We start from the raw sequence: 24,200 nt of genomic DNA, 5'->3' as shown, positions 1-24,200 counted from the left end.
TCGAGGTTGTTTAATGTTATTTCCAGCAAACAAGTGTAAATTAGATCAGAATAATTATTACTCTGGCTCCGGTGCAGCAAAATAAAACACAATAATAAAAATATATATCTACAGCTTATACACTGCATATGGACTGTATGTCCATAAAGTGACACGAGGCACACGATGCCTGTCCATAAGAGGACTGACAGGAAATGATAAACTAGCGGTTTAGCGGTATGGAAGGGTGTATCAGTGGGTGGAGTTGTTGATCAGCGTTATTGCTTGGGGAAATTAGGTGTTTCAGAGTTGGTAGTCCTGGTGTTCATGCTATGTAGTCTCCTCCCTGATGGTCGCGGGACAAGCTGTCCATGAGCTGGGAGGGTGGAGGTAGATTGTGGAAATCAGGCTGGTGTTTGTTCTTGAGGGGGAATTTGGAGAATACCAATGAGATGGCTTTTTAGGACAGCCTGTGGTTGTGCCACGATGGAAAATGTAATTTTGGTTTGGGTGTTGTGCAATGAATCAAATTTGATTTGGGAGCGTAAGGTAAGGGAACACTGAGGAGTCAGTCATCTCAATATGATAGAATTCACCCTGCAGTATGAGAGGCAAAGCTACAAAAAGATTCATCATGATTAGTGGGGTAAGATGAACTGCAGATTCACGAGAGAGGAGCTCACCAAAGTTGATTGGAAGGAGACACCAACGGTAGAATCCCCTTATCTCAGAACAGATGTGCTCGATTTGAAGAGGGTCCAGAAGACGTTCATGCGAGTGATTCCAGGACTGACAGAGTTAAACCACAAGGAGTATTTGATGTCTCTGGGCCTGTTCCCGCTGGAGTTTAATGAGGTGGGGTGGGGGGGCTGGGGGGTGGTTCTCGAATATTGAAAAGCAGAGACAGAATGGATGTGGAGAGGATATTTCCTATGGTGGGGGAGTCTAGGACCAGAGGACACAGATAGAGTGGATGTGGAGAGGATGTTTCCTGTAGTGGGGGAGTCTAGGACCAGAGGACACAGATAGAGTGGATGTGGAGAGGATGTTTCCTGTAGAGGGGGAGTCTAGGACCAGAGGACACAGATAGAGTGGATGTGGAGAGGATGTTTCCTATGGTGGGGGAGTCTAGGACCAGAGGACACAGACAGAGTGGATGTGGAGAGGATGTTTCCTGTAGTGGGGGATCTAGGACCAGAGGACACAGATAGAGTGGATGTGGAGAGTATGTTTCCTGTAGTGGGGGAGTCTAGGACCAGAGGACACAGATAGAGTGGATATGGAGAGGATATTTCCTATGGTGGGGGAGTCTAGGACCAGAGGACACAGATAGAGTGGATGTGGAGAGGATGTTTCCTATAGTGGGGGAGTCTAGGACCAGAGGACACAGATAGAGTGGATGTGGAGAGGATGTTTCCTGTAGTAGGGGAGTCTAGGACCAGAGGACACAGATAGAGTGGATATGGAGAGGATATTTCCTGTAGTGGGGGAGTCTCGGACCAGAGGACACAGATAGAGTGGATGTGGAGAGGATGTTTCCTATGGTGGGGGAGTCTCGGACCAGAGGACACAGATAGAGTGGATGTGGAGAGGATGTTTCCTGCAGTGGGGGGAGTCTAGGACCAGAGGACACAGATAGAGTGGATATGGAGAGGATATTTCCTATGATGGGGGAGTCTAGGACCAGAGGACACAAACAGAGTGGATGAGGAGAGGATGTTTCCTACAGTGCAGAGTCCAGGATCAGGGGGACCACCTTCAGAATAGAGGGACCTCAATTTAGAACATGAAGAGGAATTCTCCTGCTGAATCTAATGATCGTGGTTGCTCTATTCTCCTTTGCCCATTCCCCCAGCTATCTGAAATGATTACTTATCTCCACCTTAAATATACCCAGCCAAGTGTCCTTCACACCCTGGGGGCAAAAAACCCCAAAGATTGTATACTCAGCTAGATAGATAGATAGACACATCACTGATCCCAAAACAAGTTATATGGAAGATGTAGAATTTCTGAAATTTCCATTCACCTCCAGTTAAAATGAGCGGCCCTTATCGATTCCTGTGGTGGCTCTCTCACCAAGAGAGATGTCAAACCTCTTTCCCTCATTTATCCTCCCCGTCTCCATCCCTGGTTTCTATCCCAGTTTAACTCCCCCCTTCCTCTCCCTCCACTATTCCTTCCCCCCTCTCCTTCGTCACTCTCTTTCTCCCACGTCTCTTTTTCCCCGTCTCTTGCTCCCCGTTCATTTCTCACTCGTGTCCACCTCATTTCCCGCTGTTCTCTTCCCTCCCTGTCGTCCCACCTCTCTCCTATCCCTGTTTCTCACCTCCGCCTCTCCACTCCCATCTCTCCTCAGTCTCTGCCGCTGACCTAGTCGCTCTCTCCCCAAGTCTCTCTCTCCCTCCCTAGTCTCCCAATCTTCCTCTACCACCACTCATCCTGTCTTTCTGTGGTTCCGCTATCCTCTCTCTCACTCCTCTCTCCCCCTCCTTAAGGATATATTTTCATCAAGGAAAACGGCAATCAACACTCAGTGTGGCCATGTGCTATTCTGTTAAGAAATACACACCACTGAACAGAAATGAAAGATCAGTCCAGAAATATGAAAAAAAACATCACCATTAGGCAGTGATTCGCATTCTGGGCGGTTACGTGTCCCGAGGGGGCTTTAGGGGCAAAAAACAGTGGTCGGGAGGGTTCGAGATTCACTGCAGGAAGAATGTGGATACAATAGAGAGAGTGCAGAGGAGATTTACAAGGTCATTGCCTTGACTGGAGAGCGTGCCGAATGAAAATAGTTTTAGTGTACTTGGCCTTTTCTCCTTGGAGTGACGGAGGATGAGAGGTGACCTGATAGAGGTGTATAAGATGATGAGAGGCATTGATCGTGTGGATAGCCAGAGGCTTTTTCTCAAGGCTGAAATGGCTAACACAAGGGCGCATAGTTTTAAGGTGCTTCGAAATAGATTTCGAGGGGTTGTCAGCGGTAAGTTTGTCACGCAGAGAGTGGTGTGTCTGTGTAATGCACTGCCGGCGGCGGTGGTGGAAGCAGATACAATAGGGTCTTTTAAGAGCCTCTTAGATAAGTACATAGAGCTCAGAAAAAGTACAGCGCTATGAACTAGGGAAATTCCAGGCAAATTCTAGAGTAAGACACATGGGCGCCCCAACATTGTGGGCTGAAGGGATAGAGCTAAGAGCTGGAAAATTAATTGGGAAAACGGTTACAAGGCTGGAGAAGGGATAGTATTATGGGATGGGAAGCCTGGGGAGAAAGAAAGAAAAGTGGGGGAGGGGAGCCTGGAGGGTGGAGAGCAGGTAAGGAGTTATAGTGAGAGGGACAGAGGGAGAAAAAAGGGGAGGGAATAAAAATTAAAATATATATTCTTCCGTTACATTTTTGTCTAATGCGACGCACAAGTGCAAGGTTTACTGTAAGTCCTGAGTTAGTCCTGACGAAGGGTCTCGGCCTGAAACGCCGACTGTACCTCTTCCTAGAGATGCTGCCTGGCCTGCTGCATTCACCAGCAACTTTGATGTGTGTTGCTATTTATCTCAGCAGACTGAACAGCAGCTGTCCATCAAGTAACACCGCCCTTGGTCACCATGGCAACCGACGAGCTGCTCTCTCTCCCTCTCTCTCTCCCTCTCTCTCTCTCCCTCTCTCCCTCTCTCCCTCTCTGTTTCCATGGCAACCCACAAGCTGACAGCAGTAGTCGGTGTCGTTGTAAAAGTGTAAACAGGAGCTAAAAGGCAGTTCCGCCCCCTCTCTCTCAGCAGAAATCCAAAAGTTAGTCTCAGTTCTCTCCTGTGCCTTAAAGTGACAGTCCACGGCAAAAAGGCACCCTGAGGGTACATAACAGAAAAAACCGCGGCGGAGAGTAGAGGAAGGTTTGAAACAGAAGAAACCTAGTGACAAAGAGGTCACTGTTTGGACTCTCTCTCGCTCTCTAAGTAGGCCATGAGGATGAGTTTGAGTTCCATTCGAATACGAAGGTGTGACTGTCACGTAGTTAATCCACAGGAGTGGGTTCTGTGGTGAGGGGGAAACCTTTGTGACTACCACTTGTGTGTTACCCTTGTCTGGGTGTGGTAGTTCACTGGAGAAAGACACCCCTGTGGCAAATCACTGTTGGAGTTATTTCATATGTCGTGGAACTGGATAAGTGGCTATCACATTGTGTGTTTGGGGCAACCTTGTGGAATCTACTGGTGTGTCGACCCTTGCCTGGGTGGTGGTTCCCCAGAACAGAGTTCCCTTTGTGATAAGCTACTGTTGGTGATAATCCATACGCGGATTCTGTTTCAGTATCCTGTGGCCACCACTTTGGGATGACCCGTAGCTGAATCCGGGTGTGGTACCACTTTCGTTGAAAGGATATTTGTTGAAGATCACTGACGGTGATACTTCGTGTGTGGAGTGGAACAACTTCGGAGATAAAACCTATTACTATTGTTATCTTGTATTGTTGTCCTGGAATCTGTGGTATATCGACATAATTGCCTTCTCACAACATTCTCACAAACATCTTGCATTAATTAACCTGACATTGAACTGAACTATCTTACATTCCATCATAAGGCTGTACCCAATTACCTCCTAAGCTGGAAGAAGCTTGGCTTTTATATATTCCCACACTTATATATGCATGACTTTGCTAACCTGTTTGATTTATCTGGTTATATATTACTGATATTACTATTTTGCGTAGTTACTAAGCTTGGCTTTTATATATTCCCACACTTATATATGCATGACTTTGCTAACCTGTTTGATTTATCTGGTTATATATTACTGATATTACTATTTTGCGTAGTTACTAATAATAATATATATATATATATGTGTGTGTGTATATATATATATATATATAAGGCATCCATTAGTCTTGCAAGACCATGGATCTGCGCCTGGAAAGTCTTCACTCTCCAGGGCGCAGGCCTGGGCAAGGTTGTATGAAAGACTGACAGTTGCCAATGCTGCAAGTCTCCCCTTTTCACAACACCGATGTTGTCCAAGGGAAGGGCATTAGCACCCATACAGCTCGGCACCAGTGTCGTCACAGAGCTCTGTGTGATTAAGTGCCTTGCTCAACGACACAACATGCTGCCTCGGCTGGGGCTCGAACTCGTGACCTTCAGGTTGCTAGTCCAATGCCTTAACCACTTGGCCACGTGCCCACACTAATAGAAGTAGCATTAGTTAAAAGCAATACCAGACTCCAGGAGTTTTTGCATTGCTGCTGGTTCTTTAACCCGTTACGGGGACATAACAGAATTCGGAGACTAAAGATAAATTAAGTCAAAGGCAGGATAGCTCCTTACAGGGAAATCTTGCTTGACAAATCTGTTAGAGTTCTTCGAGGAAGTCATAAGCAGGATGGACAAAGAGAGGCAGTGGATATCATTCACTTGGATTTTCAGAAGGCATCTGATAAGGTGTCACACATGAGACTGCTTAACAGGATAATAATCAGAAGAAATACTGGCATGGATAGAGGAATGGCTGACAGCCAAGAGTGGGAATAAAAGGAGCCTTTTCTAGTTGGCTAGCAGTGACTAGTGGTCTTCAGGGGTCAGTATTCAGTCCGCTACTTTTCACATTGTTTGTCAGTAATTCGGATAATGGAATTGATGGCTTTGTGGCAAGGTTTGCAGATGATACAGAGATAGGTGGAGGCGTCGGTAGTGCTGAGGAAGTTTGTGATTGCAGCAGAGCACAGACAAATTTGAAGAATGGGCAAAAAGGTGGCAGATGAAATACAATATTGGATAATGCATTTTGGCAAAGGGAACAATAGTGAACTATTATCTGATTGGGGAGAAGGTTCAAACAACAGAAGTACAGAAGGAAATATGAGTCCTCGGTCAAGACTCCCAGAAGGTTAATTTACAGGTGGAGTCTGTGGTAAAGAAGGCAAATGCAATGCTGGCATTTATTGAAAGTGAAGTAGAAAATATAAGCAAGGAGATAATGCTGGTACATTACCAGACACTACTTAGGCTGCACTTAGAATATCTGGGACCCATATCTCGGAAAAGGTGTGTTGTCATTGGAGAGAGTCCAGTGGATGTTCAAGAAGATGATTCTGGGAATGAAGTGGTTAAGATATGAGGAGCGTTTGTCAGCCTTGGGCCTGTATTCCTGCACTGACACATGTTTAATAAATGCGGGTGGTGGGGTGTTAAATCTCACTGAAACCCACCGAATGTGGGAAGGTCTAGATAGGGTGGATGAGGAGAGGACTTTTCGTATGGTGGGTGTAGCCATAACAGAGGGCACAGCCTCAAAACTGAGGAGTGAACTTTTAGAGTAGTTAAGGAGGATTTTATTTAGTCAGAGAGCAGTGAATCTGTGGAATTCTCTGACACAGCTGGCAGTGGGGGCCAAGTCTGTGGGTACATTTAAAGCAGAAGCTATTAGTTTGCTGATCAGTCACGGCATTACACGATATGCCGAGGAGGCAGGTGCATGGGGTTGAGTGAGAACCGGGATCAGCCGTGATAGAACAGCAGAGCAGACTCGGTGGGGCTGAATGGCCTAATTCTGCTCCTATGTCTTATGGTCTTATTCTGCTAGTGTCTTACAGAGTGAAGATTGACACAAAATACTTACTACATTCAGCCGCTATTACTTTGCTCTATTACTGACTCGCCAGCATCACCTTCCAGCAGCACAATATCAACTCTTGCCTCTCTTTCACTCTTTATATATCTGAACAACTTTTGATACTTGATTATTATTGGCTCACTTACCTTAATTTTGCATCTTGTCTCTCCTGTGTGTTTTTTTTTTAGTTGTCTCCTGTTGGTTATGTAAAAGCTTCCCAATCCTCTAACTTCCCACTATATTCTTGCTATATTATATGACCCCACTTTTGCTTTTACCAAAAACAGGAGAAAATCTGTAGATGCTGGAAATCCAAGCAACACATACACAAAATACTGGAGAAACCTCGGAGGCCATTAATAATATTTCAGGATAAACAGACAGGAACAACTCCCTCAATAGATAAAACCATTCCCAACACACACATGTCTCTCGACCAGTGGAGCACCTCACCACAGGTATTATTTGTGTCATCAGTCAGACAAACAAAAGATTTTCTCTGTCAATCAGCTTCCAAATGTGGTGATGGGTTCCAAACGGTCACTCACAGGGTGGTGACCGTTTGGAACCCATCACCACAGGGAGAGTGAGAGATGAACAACAGTGGAGGATTTAAAAGGACTGTTGTGGAACAGAATCACTGGCAGGGTCCAGCCGGCCTGAGTTGACTCTCTACTGTACACTAGGTGTGTTATAAATTCACTAAGTACTGGAGACAGAGTTTAAAATAGAACTGATTTATTTGGCTCAGATCCAGAATGTTAAACTCCAGTCCCAATAAAGGTGAATATGCAGCAGAAGAAACTCCTCCCATGTCCAGTGACCAGGGTGCAGAACTGGGTGTGGTGAGCAGCAGCAATAATTGCAGAGTTCAGCACTGACAGTCACTCTCAAAATTGCATTTAGCAATGGGGATGGACAAATATCCAGTATGTAGCCTATTGAAACTTTCTGCCCAGTGTGAACCCAGTAGTGTGTCACAAGGTTAGATGACTGAGTGAATCCCTTCCCACATTCACAGCAGGTGAACATCCTCTCCCCAGTGTGAACTCAATGATGCACATTTGGTGGAGATGGCTGAGAGAACCTCTTCCCAATGTCTGAGCAGGTGATCGGCCTCTCCCCAGTGTGAACTCGCTGGTGCCTCTGTAGGGTGGAAGAGTGAGGGAATCTCATCCCACAATCTGAGCAGGTGAAATCCCTCTCTGCAGTGTGAACTGACTGATGTCTCAGCAGGTGAGATGCCTGAGTGAATCCCTTCCCACAGTCCAAGCAGGTGAATGGCCTCTCCCCTGTGTAAAATGATGGGCGTGCCAGTCAGTCAGATGACCGAGTGAATCCCTCCCCACTGTCTGAGCAGGAAGGATGATCGAGTGAATCCTTTGCTCCACTTCTTAAATATCTGGACAGAGACAGCAAACCAGGTGTGTTGTGTTCGAGATTCCCGGTGACAAATTCCTTGTCATTTTTAACCTGTAAAAAGATTTACAAAATCCATCAATGGGTGAAGGACAACATTTCAGTTGAGATCACTTTAGAAACATAGAAACATAGAAAATAGGTGCAGAAGTAGGCCATTCGGCCCCTCGAGCCTGCACCGCCATTCAGTACGATCATGGCTGATCATCCAACTCAGAACCCTGCACCAGCCTTCCCTCCATACCCCCTGATCCGTTTAGTTGCCAGGTTGGAGAGATAAATTATCTTTTAACTGGGCACAGTGCTGGTATCTGGAATGACCATCAAACTCTCTGATGCTCTTCCTGTCTCTATGAGAATGGGGCATTTCTGCCATCTCCAGTCTGTGACCTGGCTCAGTTTAACTCTCTCCATTGGTATTATTCCCTGTTCCCACAGAGCTGCATGGGTGCCTGGCCCCACAGTAACTGAAACACTCTCACACAAACAGCCTTTGTTGACGTGCAGCTGGGATTTTCTTTTACGTACTGTTAATTTAAAGTGCCACAGTTTTAACGCCATGTAAATATTCCCCTACTCAGATGTATGGTTGGTCTGCACAGCTGTTAAAAGGAATAGGAGTGAATATTAGTATTATTTCAGTTTCCTGTCAGAGTCATAGAAAAGTACAACACAGAAACAGGCCCTTTGGCCCATATAATTGGTGCCAAGCTATTTAAACTTTCTACTCCCATACCCCTACCATCCAGGTACCAATACGAACCTCTTAAATGTTGAAATCGAGCTTGCATTAACCACTTACGCTGGCTGCTCATTCCATACCCAGGTGATCATCTGTGTGAAGAAGCTTCCCATCATGTTCTCCTATCATCTCACCGTTCACCCTTAACCCACAGACTCTGGTTGTAGTCCCACCCCATCTCAGTGGCAAAAGCCAGTTTGCATTTACCCCATCTATGCCCCTCATAATTGTTGTATACCTCCATCAAATCTCTCCTTAATCTTCTACATTCCAAGGAATGAAGTCCAGACCTGTTCAATCTTTCCTTATAACCCAAGTCCTCCAGACCTGGCAACATCCTTGTGAATTTTCTCTAAACTCTTTCAACCTCTTTCACATCTTTCCTGTAGGTTGGTGACCAAAACTGCACACAATACTCCAAATTAGATCTCACCAATGCCTTGTACTATGTCAACATAACATCCATCTCCTGTACTCAGTACTTTGGTTTATGAAAGCCAATGTGCCAAAATATTTCTTTCTGTCCCTATCTAACTGTGATACCACTTTCAGTGAACTATAGACCTGTATTCCCAGATCCCTTTCTTCTACAGCTCTCCTCAGTGCCCGACCAGTCACTGTGTAAGACCCGGGTCCTACCAAAGTGCAACACCTCACATTTGTCTCCATTAAGTTCCATTTTCCATTTCTGAAACCATTTCTCCAGCTGGTCCAGATCGCACTGCAAGCCATGATAGTCTTCCTCACTGTCCACTACACCCCCAATCCTGGTGTCTAACCATGTTACCATCCAGATGACAAAGAACAACAGATCCAGCACTGATCCCTGCGGCACACCACGACTCACAGGCAACCATCTGCTACCACACACTGGTTTCTCCCAAAGACAGTGTCTCATCCAATTTACTATCTCATCCTGAATGCTGAGTGACTGAACCTTCTTGACCAACCTCCCATATGAGACTCCGTCAAGTGCTTTGCCACAGTACATGTAGACAACATCCACTGCATTGTCTTCATCCACTTTCCAGATAACTTCCTCAAGAAACTGTTTAAGGTTGGTTAGACATGACCGACCATGCACAAAGCCATGCTGTCTATCCTTAATCAATCCACATCTATCCAAATACTTATATATCCGGTTCGCGCACATACGTTCCAATAACTTTCCCTCTACTGATGTATTACTCCCTAGTTTATTTTTAGAGCCTTTCTTGAACAGCGGAATAACATTGGCTAGCCTCCAATCCTCCAGCACCTCACCTGTCACTAAGGATGATTTAAATATCTGTTCTTGGGCCCCGACAATTTCTGAACTTGTCTTCCGCAGGGTCCGAGGGAACATCTTGTCAGGACCTGGGGATTTATCCATGGTAATGTTTCTTACAACAGCAAACACCACCACCTCTGTAATCTGTACAGGGTCCATGAAGTTGATGTTGCTTTGCCTCACTTCTATAGACTCTGTGTCCATCTCCTGTGTAAATACGGATGCAAAACAAATATTTAAAATCTCCCCCATCTATTTTGTCTCCTTGTATGGATTATCATTCTAATCTTCCAAGTAACAATTTTGCTCCCTGTAATCTTTTTGCTCTTAACATATCTGCAGAATCCCTGAGGATTCTCCTTCACCTTGTCTGCTGGGACAACCTCATGCGTTCTTGTATTTCTTTCATAAATGTTCACTTGAATTTCCTGCACTTCATAACTACCCCATTTTTCCCTATCTGCCTGTACCTGCTATGCACCTCCTTGTTTGTGAAAAGGCTTGTAAATTTAGTCAGTTCCATCTTGGGTACTAGCCTACAAAGTAGCCTGGACATCTTCAAGGAGTGTTGTCTCAAAAAGGCAGCGTCGATTATTAAGGACCTCCAGCACCCAGGGCTGTTACCATCAGGTAGGAGGTACAGGAGCCTGAAGGCTCACACTCAGCGATTCAGGAACAGCTTCTTCCCCTCTGCCATCCGACTTCAAAATGGTCATTGAACCCATGAACACTATTTCACTTTTTAAATATAAATTATTTTTGTTTTTGCACATTTTTAATCTATTCAATATATGTATAATGTATAAAGTATACTGCATAAAGTATACTGCATAAGGTTTACTTATTTTTTATTATTATTATTTTTCTATATTATGTATTGGATTGAACTGCTGCTGCTAAGTTAACAAATTTCACGCTACGTGCCGGTGATAATAAACTTGATTCTGACCCTGGTTGTTTTTTGTTCTGGGAGAGGAAAGCCAAAGGGTGACATAGAGGATTCGTTAGTCTAGGGATCAAAACAAGATTGTGTCTAATATCCCAGGGGTAAGGCTTCCTCGTGCTGCACGGTGGGGGTGGGTGAGTGGTAAACTAAGGTTGCAGGGGGAATGGGAGCCTGACTAACAGAACAGGGAGTGGAGAGGTTGTGGAGACAGACAGGTGGATGTGTTCAGGGCATGGATCAACACCTGGAAATTATCACACTAAGATCTGGCAACTGTGGACTGGGACAGGCTGCTTTATGGCAAAGGTGTGCTTGGTAAGCAGGAGACCATCAAAATGAAATTTTGAAAGTACAAAGTGTGCATGTGCTTGTCAGAATAAAAGGTTTAATCATTTCATTCCAAGAACAGAGTGATGTTATGTATCCCTAGGGTTCATATTTTCTGTGGACTGTCACTTTAAAACGTCGGGAGAACGAGACTGACTTTTGGACACTGTTTGGGCTGATTTAGAGAGAGAGAGAGAGAGAGAGAGACACTGAGCAGCTTGTGAGTTGCCATGGTGACACAGGGTGGAGTTATTTGATGGACAATCGATGTTATGGTTTCTCTGCAGCTTGTTTTGAATATACAAGGACACTCAGACACACACAGTTAGAGTCAAGATGGATTTGGTCAATGGAAGACACCAGTGAGTCAGCTGCCGGTTTAAACTTTCAGTAGCCCAAAAGGGCTGAGTTGAGATCAATGCTCAGTATTGATAAATGACTCTCACAAGTTTTCTGCAACTAGAACAAGTTTGGAGGAAGAGAAGAGAGGGGAGATAGGTTTGAAACAGAAGAAACCTAGTGACAAAGAGATCACTGTTTGGACTCTCTCCCTAAGTAGCCCATGAGGGTGAGTTTGAGTTCCATGCGAATGCAAAAGTGTGATTGTCACGTAGTTAGTCCACAGGAGTGGGTTCTCTGGTGAGGGGAGTACCTTTGTGAATACCACGTGTGTGTTACCCTTGTTTGGGTGTGGTAGTTCACTGAAGAAAGACACGCCTGTGGCAAATCACTGTTGGATTTATTTCGTATGTCTTGGAAATGGATAAGTGGTTATCACGTCGTGTGTTTTTAGATTATGAAGACACGTAGTCCTCTTTTATTGTCATTTAGTAATGCATGCATTAAGAAATGATACATTATTTCCTCCGGTGTGATATCACAAAACTCAGGACAAACCAAAACTGAAAAAACTGACAAAACCACATAATTATAACATATAGTTACAAAAGTGCAACAATACCATAACTTGATGAAGAAGTCCATGAGCACAGTAAAAGTTCAAATTTTCTCAAATGTCCCACATCTCACGCAGACAGCAGAGGGAAGAAAAACTCTCCCTGCCATACCCGACCACATTCCGACTCTGAGTCATCTGAAAACTTCAAGCCTCCTATCAGCTCTCCGACACCGAGTACTGAGCGCCATCTCTGTCCGAGCGATTCGACCTCTTTCTCGGTCACCAAAAGCAGGCAAGGCCGAGGATTTTGAGGCCTACCCCCCAAAAAATTTCCGACCACACAGTAACGACAGCAGCGGACGGGCGTTTCAGAAATTTCTCCAGATGTTCCTCTGTGCTTTCACCTCTGTCTCCATCAAATCAGAAATTGTTTGGGGTAACCTTATGGAATCTACCGGTGTGTTGACCCTTGCCTGGGTGGTGGTTCCCTTGAAGAGTGTCCCCTTTGTGATAAGCTACTGTTGGTGATAAACCATATGTGGATTCTGTTGGAGTACCCTGTGGCCACCACTTTGAGATGTCCCATAGCTGAATTTGGGTGTGGTACCACTTGTGTTGAAAGGATATTCGTTGAAGATCACTGTCAGTGATATTTCTTGTGTGGAGTGGAACAACTTCGGAGGTGAAACCTACTACTATTGTTATTTTGTATTGCTGTCATGGAATCTGTGGAATATCGATGTAATTGCCTTCTCAACATTCACCTTTGGATTGCCAGCATCTTGCATTAATTAACCTGTGCATCTGAACGGAACTTTTTTTTTAACCTACCATTGTAAGACTGTATCACGTCTCACCTAAGCTTGAAGAAGCTTGTTTTTTTTTATATTTCCACACTTATATATGCATAATATTTGCATATATAATTTATCTGGTTTCATGTTACTTTATTACATAGTTACTAATAAAATAGCATTTTGTTAACAGCAAAACCAGACTCCAGGTGTGTCCCATTTCTGCTGGTTCTTTAACCAGTTACGGGGTACATGACAATAGAAACTGGCAGACCTTGGTTTTCAAGAGATATCGTTGAACCAGCAGAAATGGAAAACAGCTGGAGTCTGGTATTGCTGTTAACTAATCCTATTTTTTATTAGTAACTATGCAAAATAGTAATATATAACCAGATAAATCAAACAGGTTAGCAGAACTTATGCATATACAGGTGTGTAAATATAGCTCACAAACTATTGAGCTCGGGGGAAGCAAGGCTTAGAGACTTGAGATGCTAAAGTACGAAAGTTCAGTTCATCCATGGAATAGGTGATGAGAGAGATATTTGTAATCCAGGCTAAATGTCGAGAGAAGGCAATTACGTCGATATTCCACAGATTCCACGACAGCAATACAAAATAACAATTGTAGTAGGTTTTATCTCCAAAGTTGTTCCACTCCACACATGAAATATCACCAACAGTGATCTTCAATGAAAACACGAGGAATTCTGCAGATGCTGGAAATTCAAGCAACACACATCAAAGTTGCTGGTGAACACAGCAGGCCAGGCAGCATCTCTAGGAAGAGGTACAGTCGACATTTTGGGCCGTTACATGGTCATCAAAACATTGTGGGCCAAAGGGTCTGTAATGTGCTGTAGATTTCTATGATTCTCTGAAATTCAAGGGAAATCTCCTATCCCACGGAGTGGTGACTAGTTGCAACCTGTCATCACAGGGAGAGTGAGAGGGGAACGGCAGGGATAGATTTTGATATACTGATAGGGAACAGAAACATGGGCAGGGACCAGATGGGCCGAGTGGCCTCTCTAGTGTACATTGTGAGTGTGGTAGAGACAGGAAGTACCTGAGACACGGGATTTGATACAGAACTGATTGATCTTTCACAGATCCACAATATTAAACACCAGTCTAGTTTAAGGCTAACATCAGCTGAACGGACTCCTCCAATGCTCAGTGACCAGGATTCAGTCCTGGGTGCGATGAGCAGCCGCAAGAACTGCAGATTCTGACAGTAACAGTCTCTCATGAACCTGCAGGTGCCTTCTGTCACCATGTTGGTTAAACATTTAACACAGAGCATTCATATGAGAATTTAGCCTTTTCTATTTTTCTGAGCTTCTCATAAATGTGTACAGTTTAGTTAAGCTTTGCTCCAGAATTTCCACACAATTAAAAGAGTTTATTACATTTTATTTATTTTTTAGTTTTGGACCACTGAAGTAATTTAACTATTTAATATATATTATTATAATTCATAGTTGTTAAAATCAATTGTTATGAATTAGGTTCTACTGCTGCCGCAGAGACAACGAATTTCATGACATATGCTGGTGCTATTAAACCTGATTCTGATATTGATATGGGAGACCCACCACCGGTCACCTGATCCTAGTTACCACAGATTGTAATGCGAGATTGAAGCCTTTTCGATTTATCTGCATTCCTCAGAAATGACAACAGTTCAGTTAAGTTTCCTTCTGAGGTCGCACAGCAGAATCTCAGTCTGTCCAATATTTCCACACCATTAAAATGGGGAATTTGTTTATCTTTATCACGTACCGAGCTACAGTGAAAATCTTGCCTGACGTACCATCCACACAGATCAATACATTACAACAGTACATTGAGCTGATATACGACAAAACAATAACTGTAACAAAGCATTATGGCTGCAGAGAAAGTGCAGTGCAGATAGACATATGGTGCAGGGTCACATCCAGTTACATTGTGAAGTTGAGTCCATCTTATCGTACTGGAGACCACTCATTTGGCTTATAACCGCAGACAGGAAGCCGTCCTTAAGCCTGGTGGTACGCGCTTTAAGGCTTTTGTATCTCTTCCCTGATGGGGGAGCGGGTTTGCAGCAAGAATGTACGGGTTGTGAGGATCTTTGAGTACATGGCCTGCTTTTCCGACGCAGGGGAAGTGTAGGAAGAGTCCATGGAGGGGAGGCTTGTTTCTCTGATGTTCTCTACTCTCCAAAGTTCTCTGCAGTTCCTTGCAGTCATGGGCAGAGCAGTAGCCATACGAAGGCGTGAAGTATCGACAAGAAGCTCAGAGACCTCGGCCCTCACCCTGCCTTGTGTAGCTGGATCCTGGACATCCTGTCAGATCGCCGGCAGGTGGTAAGAGTGGGCTCCCTCACCTCTGTCTCTCTGACCCTCAGCACTCATACCCCACAGGGTTGTCTCCTTGGCCCCCTCCTTTACTCTCTGTACACCCATGACTTGTGTCGCCACCCACAGCTCCAATCTGCTAATTACATTTGCTGAAGACACTACATTGATTGGCCTAATCTGAAATAATAACTTTCAATCGATGAAATGCCTCCAAACAAGGCTCGGTCCAAACAAACTTTTCACCCTTCTTCAGGAGATTAGTCAGAGGAAGAGTGATATCAGCATTCTTCCAAAACTTACAATAATATCCAACCATTTCCGGAAACCTTCTAAGAGGCTTCTTACCAGTTGGAATAGGAACTTCAGAAATTGCCTGAACAGGAGCTAACTTGCCTTGACCTACTACATAGCCAAGATAGGTCACAGTGGCATGGTCAAATTCACTCTTAGCTAAAGTTAACTGTAAGGTTGGCCTGGGAAAGCCTGTCAAACAGCTTTTCTACTGCAGAGATATGCTCTTCCCAAATGTCACTCCCTGTGACTAAGTCACCAATATAGGCAACTGTGTGTTCTAACCCTCGAATTACAGAATCAATCATTCTCTGGAATGTTCCTGAAGCATTTTTCATTCCAAACAGCAGAACATTGTATTCATACTACCCAGTAGGTGTCAGAAATGCAGAAATTTCTCTACCTCTGTCCGTCAATGGAATACACCAATATCCTTTCAACAGATCAATCTTTGTAAGAAATTTACCTTTTCCAAACTTATCGATGCAATCATCCACCCTAGAGAAAGAATAGGCAACTATTTATGTTACTGCATTTACCTTCCTATAATCAGTGGAAAGTCTAACACTACCATCAGGTTTGGGCACAATAACGCAGGGTGAGCTCCAATCTGATTTTGAAGGCCTAATAACAGCCCAATTTCTTGCTCAGCCAATTTACGCTTTTCTACATTCATGCGATATGACTGCTGTTTAATCGGTTTGGCTTGACCAATATCTACGTCATGTACTGTGACTGTGGTTTGCTTGGGAACGTCGGGAAATAAATCTTTAAACTTCAGAATTAATTCCTCAGCTGTTGTTGTTGCTTTGGCTGCAGATGAGCCAACTTGTTATCAATGTTTTCTAGAACAACCAAGTTCATCAGCCTATCTGGGACCATGTTTGGCTTGTGAAAAGTCTCAGGCTACATCGACACTAGACCGGATAATTTTGAAAATGCCAGTTTGGTGTAAAAACGATAGGCGTCCACACTAGGTGATTTTCAAAATACCTCCGTTCACATTAGAATGGATATTTGGGTGAATCTCCTCCTACTGGGCATGCGCAAGACACACGGAAAACAAGCGAAGAGGAAACGGTGTACTTGGTGCGCGTTTGTCCAGTTGGACTAGGGAAAATTAAAAGGAAATTGTCAAACAAAAGACTTGGTGCGCGTTTGTCCAGAAACGTTTTCTACAGCCATAGTCTCTTCACCGATGAAAGGGATGACAGCTACAACTAAATGCAATAAAGCTTGTTACTGGGCAAAAGTGAAATTTGCTGTTACCTCATTTGTTTACCTTTACTTTTGCCATGTCTTTGTGTATTATTTTGCTGTATTTAACATGTGCAATGAAACGAGTTACTGGGCAAAGGTGACAATTGCATCTATTGAATGTTTGCACAAGCAATACATTAATACATTACTTGCACAAGCGTGGCAGTGGACCAACGCAAATGCAGAACACGGGCGCGGGGACAGAATCGGGAGGCGTTATCACCGTAGCAAGCATGGAATCGGTTTCCAGAAGAGTATATACCTGAAGTCTTGGGTTTGGAGAGAATCCAGGAGCGATGCTAGACTTAGAACTAATGTCCCTAAGAACCATGAAACAAGGTTACTCACACCGGAGTTGACCAACGAACTGACAGCTCCTTGTTGTGATCACAGGGTCTTTATCCTGCATTTTCTGCTGGAAAGCAGGTGTGTGTAGTTGGTGGAACCTGGGAATGATTAGAAATTAAACGAGGGGATTGAAGCCCAATTGCTGAGGTAAATAGTAAGGTGGGGGATTGCCAGAAGGGTCTGTGACAAATAAAGTGCCTTGTTAAATGTATAAAACATGTCTGCATCAGTGTTATCTTGTATCTCCATACGACGTTACATTAGGCTGTTACACATCTATTGTCAAAGAAGTACTTGCTGTTCACACAAGCAAGGACAGAAAACAGGGCAAAGTTAGTATACTTATTTATTCAGTAAGCTATGGGTCAAAGTATTTGGTAAGTACATTTCTAACTCTTCTGGCTTCAGTATTGTTTCTGTCTGTTCTGAAATTGTTAGGTTGTGTGGGGGGAGTTGCGTTCAAGAAAACAATGAAATGCCATGCTTCCGCCATCTGTTCCGGCACGTCATGACAGCGTTTTTAAAAATATCCGTTGATGCTGTCCACACTGCTCTGCACAATTGGCGTTTTCAAATTTACACACTCTGGAGGATGTTGAAGAAAATCTCTGTTTTTGGGGGAGGAAAACGCCATTTCAGTGTGGACAGAAGGACAAAATGAAGAGCAAAAGCTTTGGTTATGGATTTATCCGGTCTAGTGTGGACGTAGCCTTAGATGAGTCAATTGTTTCATTCTCAGGGTTGCCAGATTCATATATTTTGACAACAACACTCACAGATGCTGCCTGCTTGTCAAAATAAGGCTTTATCATATTTATGTGTACCACCTATGTTAGCTTATGTCGGTCGGGTGTTTTAGTAACATAATTCACATCATTACTTTGAGAGACTATTTCATACGGTCCACTGAATTTCCCCTGAAGTGGATTCATCAACATTGGAAATAGGAGAAGCACCTTATCCCCCACCTGGTATTTTCTTTCGCAAGTCCACTCATCAAACCAACACTTCATTTTGTTTTGAGAAATCATTAAGTTTTGTCTCACTAGACTACAAGCTTGGTGTAGTTTATTTTTGAACTTCAAAACAGTCTAACAGGTTAACATGTACATCCCCATCAAACCACTGTTCCTTTAACAAGGCCAAAGTTCCTCTCACTCTATGACCAAATACAAGTACAAAAGGACTAAAGCCCAGTAATTCCTGTACCGACTCTCTTACTGCGAACAAAAGCAAATGTTTCCTTCATCCCAGTCGTTTCCATTTTCAACACGGTATGTCTTAATCATTGTTTAGAGGGTAGAATGAAATCTTTCTAAAGCCCCTTGTGATTCCGGATGGTACTCAGACGAAGTAATTTGTTTAGCTCCCAGTTCATAAACCACCTGCTGGAACAATCCAGATGTAAAATTACTTCTTTGATCAGACTGGATTTCTTTAGGTAAACCAAATAAGGTAAAAAACTTGGTAAGAGCCTTCGCCACAGTTTTAGCTTTAATATTTCTGAGAGGTATTGCCTCTGGGAATCCGGATGCAGTACCAATAATAGTGAGCAAATACTGATGGCCAGATTCAGTCTTTGGCAATGGGCCAACACAATCCACTATAAATTTAGAAACGGGTTTACCGAATACAGGTATAGGCCGGAGTGGGGCCACTGGGGTGACCTGATTAGGTTTACCGACAAATTGATAAGTGTGACAGGTTCTGCAAAAGGTCACAACATCTTTCCTCAAATTAGGCCAGTAAAATTGTTTCATAATCCTGTTTACAGTTTTATTCACTCTGAAATGGCCACCTCAGGGCATACTGTGGGCCAAAGCTAAAATTTTAGTCCTATAAACTTTAGGGACTACAACTTGGTGAACAATTGCCCATTCCTCACTCACAGGTATAGCAGGTGGCCTCCACTTCCTCATTAACACTCCATCCTTGAGATAATACCCTACTGGCACTTTCTTAATCTCATTATCTGAGAGAGCTGTTTCTTTTAAAGCTTCAATCTCAGGGTCTCGGTTCTGTTCTGCTATAAACTCCTTCCTAGGCAGGGATAAATCTATTCCATCAGACTTACTACCTGAATCTTGTTGAAACAATGAAGGCAGAAAAGTCCCTGACAAGTTATCATAACCTGAATCCCGATTTTGGCTGTCATGGGTATCAGAATCATGCTGTCCCGAACCGTCTGCATTGGCAGACTTTTTAGCCATACTTTGAGTTACTGCGCAGGAAGGATAAATGTTAAAATCCATCTGTGGGTCGTCAGTGGTTGGCTTAGTTGTCAACTGCACTGCAGGAACAACTTTACCATCTGCCCGGTCATTCCCTAACAGCAAAGTAACAACTTCCACCTGTAAACCGGAGCATAATCCAATCTTATCAGGTCCCGAAACCAACCCTGACTGTAAAGTTACCCTGTGCAATGGCACAGAAACCATGCCACCCCCAATGCCTTTAATAAGATTTATCTCACCGATGTTAGTCTCATCACCAAACTTTAGAACGCTGTCTAATATAAGTGACTGAGAAGCCCCAGTATCTCGAAGAATTTTCACTGGTACCAGGGCTGACCCTTCCTTCACTAATACAAACCCATCTGACATAAAACGATCGAATCCCTCTCAACTCGGTCAGACCTCTCAGTCCTTAACTGAGCCTCAACAGAATGTTCAGAACCCTGTGGGTTTATAGGTGTTTCAACATACTGATTCACAGGCATTTGGGACTGCCTCCTTTTCCTTTCTCTTCTTCAGGATGGAACAATTAGCCATCATATGACCAGCTTTCTTACAATAATAACAAGTAAGACCAGAATATTTCTCCTTCAACTGCTGCCCTTTATCCTTACTCTTGTTACTAGTCCCAGCTTTAATTTCTGGTTTACACTGGTTATCCCTGCTACTCTTCTGGAAACTCTTATTCATCGTAAACTTAACCTTATGAGTTAAAACAAACTCATCTGCTAATCTAGCAGTTTTCTGCTAAATACATCTTTATATCACCAGGGATACACCTTTTGAATTCTTCCATTAAAACCAACTCTTTCAAGCTGTTAAAATCATCATTTACATTTTTATATGTGTACCAGCGGTCAAAACACACAAATTTCTCATAAGCAAATTCCATATAACAGATTTCCTCAAATTTCTAAACTTTTGCTTCTGGGACCAACCCGTAAGCTTTGAGCACAGCCTGTTTCACTATGTCCAAAACAGCTGCTTCATCAACTGTCAAAGTAGAATAGTCTTGCTGAGCCTTCCCCTTAATTACACTTTGTAAGAGGATAGGCCAACCCTCTTTTGGCCACTTTACACTTTGAGCAAACTTCTCAAATGCAAAGTATTTATCAGCTTCTGCCTCGTCAAATGGAGGTACCAATTTAACTTCCTGACTGGCCTCAAACTTATCACCAGAGTCTAATGCTAGATGCCTTTGCTGCAATCTCTCCATCTTTTCCAGCTCAATCAGCCCGTCTTTGTGCTTCCTCCCTCTGTTTTTCTGCCTCTTCTCTGTTTTTCTGCTTCTCTGTGCCCTCCTCATTGTCAATTTCACCTTAGCAAATTTTAACCTTTTAGCAATACTCAACAACCCAATCCTTCTGGCATCCTCTCATGCCTCAGAGACTGGCGCTTCCAGAAATCTATCAACATCCATTGCTGCTGATTTTTCACACGCAAATAAATCAAAAGGGATTTCCCCAATGAAATTGATAATTAATCAATAAATATGCCCCCGAATTTGTTCATATCCCGAACGCAGGTCTCAATTTTGTTGCGCTTTAGAAATGAACCAGCAGCAATAGACTACACCTGGAGTCTGGTTCTGATGTTAAAACCACTGTCATTACGAGTATCTACTTATAATATAGTAACTTAAGCAAGATAAACAAAAGTGAACAGTATTATGTGTATATATGTGTTTAAATACAACTCCAAAATATTGAGCTCTGGGGAAACCAGGCTTAGAGTCTTGAGATGGTGAAGTATGAAAGTTCAGTTCATCTATGGAATAGGTGATGAGAGAGAGATATTTGTAATCCAGGGTAAATGTCAAGAGAAGGCAATTATGTCGAATTCCACAGGTCCCGTGTTGGTAAAACAAGAGAATAGTCACTGTAGATTTTATTCGTCGTCATTCCAAATCCATATACGAATTATCACCGAAAGTGACTTTTCACAAGGGGTATCATCTTCAAGTGAATTACCACACCGCACCCAGGCACATAAGACATAAGTGGTCTTCACAGGATACCACAAATCCGATCCACTCCAATGGATCAAACGAGGTGACAACCACACATGCAATGTACGCTGTTTCGATAATTAACCCACCCTTCTGGGCAAAGTATAGTTCTAAACAGTGACCCTTGCCACTAGTTCCCTGGTTTTGATCCTTCCATTTTTCTTCCTTTGACTCTTAGTGTTTGTGCCATTGGTTAAAACTGAACAAGCTGTGAGCGATATAAACAAGCTGCAAATCAGACTGATTAGCCTTCTTAATCTCTCTCTCTCTCTCTTAAAATGACAGTCCACAGCAAACGAAACCAAGGGATTCATTAACAACGGCCACTCCCCACTGTGAACTGACTGGTGTGCCCGTAGTTGAGATGACTGAGTGAATCCTTTCCCACATTCTTAGCAGGTGAACGGCTTCTCCCCAGTGTGAACTCGCTGATGTCTCTGTAGGTAGGATGACCGAGTGTATCCCTTCCCACAAACTGAGCAGGTGAACGGCTTCCCCTGTGTGTGAACTGACTGGTGTGCCAGTCGGTGGGATGACTGAGTAAATCCTTTCCCACATTCTGAGCAGGTGAACGGCTTCTCCCCAGTGTGAACTCGCTGGTGACTCCGTAGGGTGGATGAATCAGTGAATTTCTTCCCACATTCTGAGCAGGTGAACGGCTTCTCCCCAGTGTGAACTCGCTGGTGACTCCGTAGGCTGGATGAATGAGTGAATCTCTTCCCACAGACTGAGCAGGTGAACGGCTTCTCCTCAGTGTGAACTCGCTGATGATTCTGTAGGTGGGATGACAGAGTGAATTTATTCCCACAATCTGAGCAGGTGAACGGCTTCTCCCCAGTGTGAACTGACTGATGTACCAGTAGGTGGGATGACTGAGTGAATCCCTTCCCACATTCTAAGCAGGTGAACGGCTTCTCCCCAGTGTGAACTCGCTGATGATTCTGTAGGGTGGATGAATGAGTGAATCTCTTCCCACAGTCTGAGCAGGTGAACGGCCTCTCCCCAGTGTGAACTCGCTGATGTACCTTAAGTTGAGATGACTGAGTGAATCTCTTCCCACAGTCTGAGCAGGTGAATGGCCTCTCTCCAGTGTGAACTCGCTGATGTATCTTCAGTTCAGATGAGCGAGTGAATCCCTTCCCACAGTCTGAGCAGATGAATGGCCACTCCCCAGTGTGAACTGACTTGTGTACCAGTAGGGCGGATGACCGAGTGAATCCCCTCCCGCAGTCTGAGCAGGTGAACGGCCTCTCTCCAGTGTGAACTCGCTGATGTAATTTCAGTCTAGATGAGTGAGTGAATCCTTTCCCACAGTCCGAGCACGTGAATGGTCGCTCCCTGGTGTGAACTCGCTGGTGAGCCATTAGGTCAGATGACTGAGTGAATTCTTCCCCACAAATTCAGCAGATGACCAGCCACTGCCCAGTGTGAACTGACTGGTGTGTCCACAGGCGAGAAGACCGACAGAATCCGTTCTCACACACAGAAGAGGTGAATGGCCTTGTCCCAGTGTGAACTTGCTGATGTACCTTCAGTTGAAATGACCGACTGAATCCATTCCCACTGTCTGAGCAGATGAACGGGTTCCCCCCCGTGTAAAATGACAGGCATGTCAGTCGGTCAGATGATCGAGTGAATCCCTCCCCACATCTGAGCAGGAAGGATGATCGAGTGAATCCCTTGCTCCACTTCTTAAATATCTGGACAGAGACAGAAAACCTGATGTGTTGTGTTCGAGATTCTCATAGACAAATTCCTCGTCATTCTTAACCTGTAAAAAGGTTTACAAAATCCATCAATGGGTGAAGCACAAGATTTCAGATGAGATCACTTGAGTTGTCAAGGTGTGATCTGACATCACACTGTTACAGTGAAGTTCAACTCAAGTTGGAGAGAGAAATCATCTTCTAACTGGGCACAGTGCTGGTATCTGGAATGACCATCAAACTCTCTGATGCTCTTTCTGTCTCTGTAAGAATGGGCCATTTCTGTCATCTCCAATCTGTGACCTGGCTCAGTTTGACTCTCTCCATTGGTATTATTCCCTGTTCCCACTGAGCTGCATGGGTTCCTGGTCCCACAGTAACTGAAACATTCTCACGCAAATAGCCGGCAGTGCATCCCACGCACCCACCACTCTCTGTGTAAAAAAACTTACCCCTGACATCCACTCGGTATCTATTTCCAAGCAGCTTACAACTATGCCCCCTCGTGTTAGCCATCTCAGCCCTGGGGAAAAAACCTCTGGCTATCCACATGATCAATGCCCCTCATCATCTTATACACCTGAAAAAGGCTCCAAACATAAACAAGGAAATTATACATTGCTTTGAGGATTTGTTAGAAGTATACAAAATTATGAGAATATAGATAAGGTAAATGCAAGCAGGCTTTTTCCATTGAGGTTGGGTGGGATGCCAACCAGAAGTCATGGGTAAATGGGAAAGGTGAAAATTTAATGGGAACATGTGGAAAAGCTCTTTATTGAAATGGTTGTGAGAGTGTGGAATGAGATGCCAGCACAAGTGGTGAATATGAGCTCAGTTTCACCATTTCGAAGAAGTTTGATAGGTACCTGGATGGTAGGGGTATGGAGGGCGATGGTCCCGGTGGATTAGACAGCTTAAATGTTTTTTTAGCATTGACTAGATGGGCCAATTGGCCTGTTTCCATACTGAAATTCTCCATGTTTCTATGACAGAGAAGCTGGCCAAACTTGTTTGGAA

The 24,200-nt window shown here is 43.9% G+C and overlaps 1 protein-coding gene and 1 pseudogene across 1 annotated transcript in view; one reads left to right on the top strand and one right to left on the bottom strand.

Moving 5' to 3' along the window:
- Positions 1–24,200, top strand: part of LOC140206764 (uncharacterized) — a 45,677-nt gene that overhangs the window by 8,549 nt on the left and 12,928 nt on the right. The gene's annotated exons all lie outside the window — the stretch shown is intronic.
- The window catches only part of LOC140206776 (uncharacterized), a 68,587-nt pseudogene continuing 59,756 nt past the window's right edge, over positions 15,370–24,200 (bottom strand).

This window comes from Mobula birostris, chromosome 13 (assembly GCF_030028105.1).
Source record: "Mobula birostris isolate sMobBir1 chromosome 13, sMobBir1.hap1, whole genome shotgun sequence".
Taxonomy (NCBI): domain Eukaryota; kingdom Metazoa; phylum Chordata; class Chondrichthyes; order Myliobatiformes; family Myliobatidae; genus Mobula; species Mobula birostris.
Note: the sequence above shows the minus strand (reverse complement) of the source record. Positions and strands in the feature narration are given on the sequence as shown.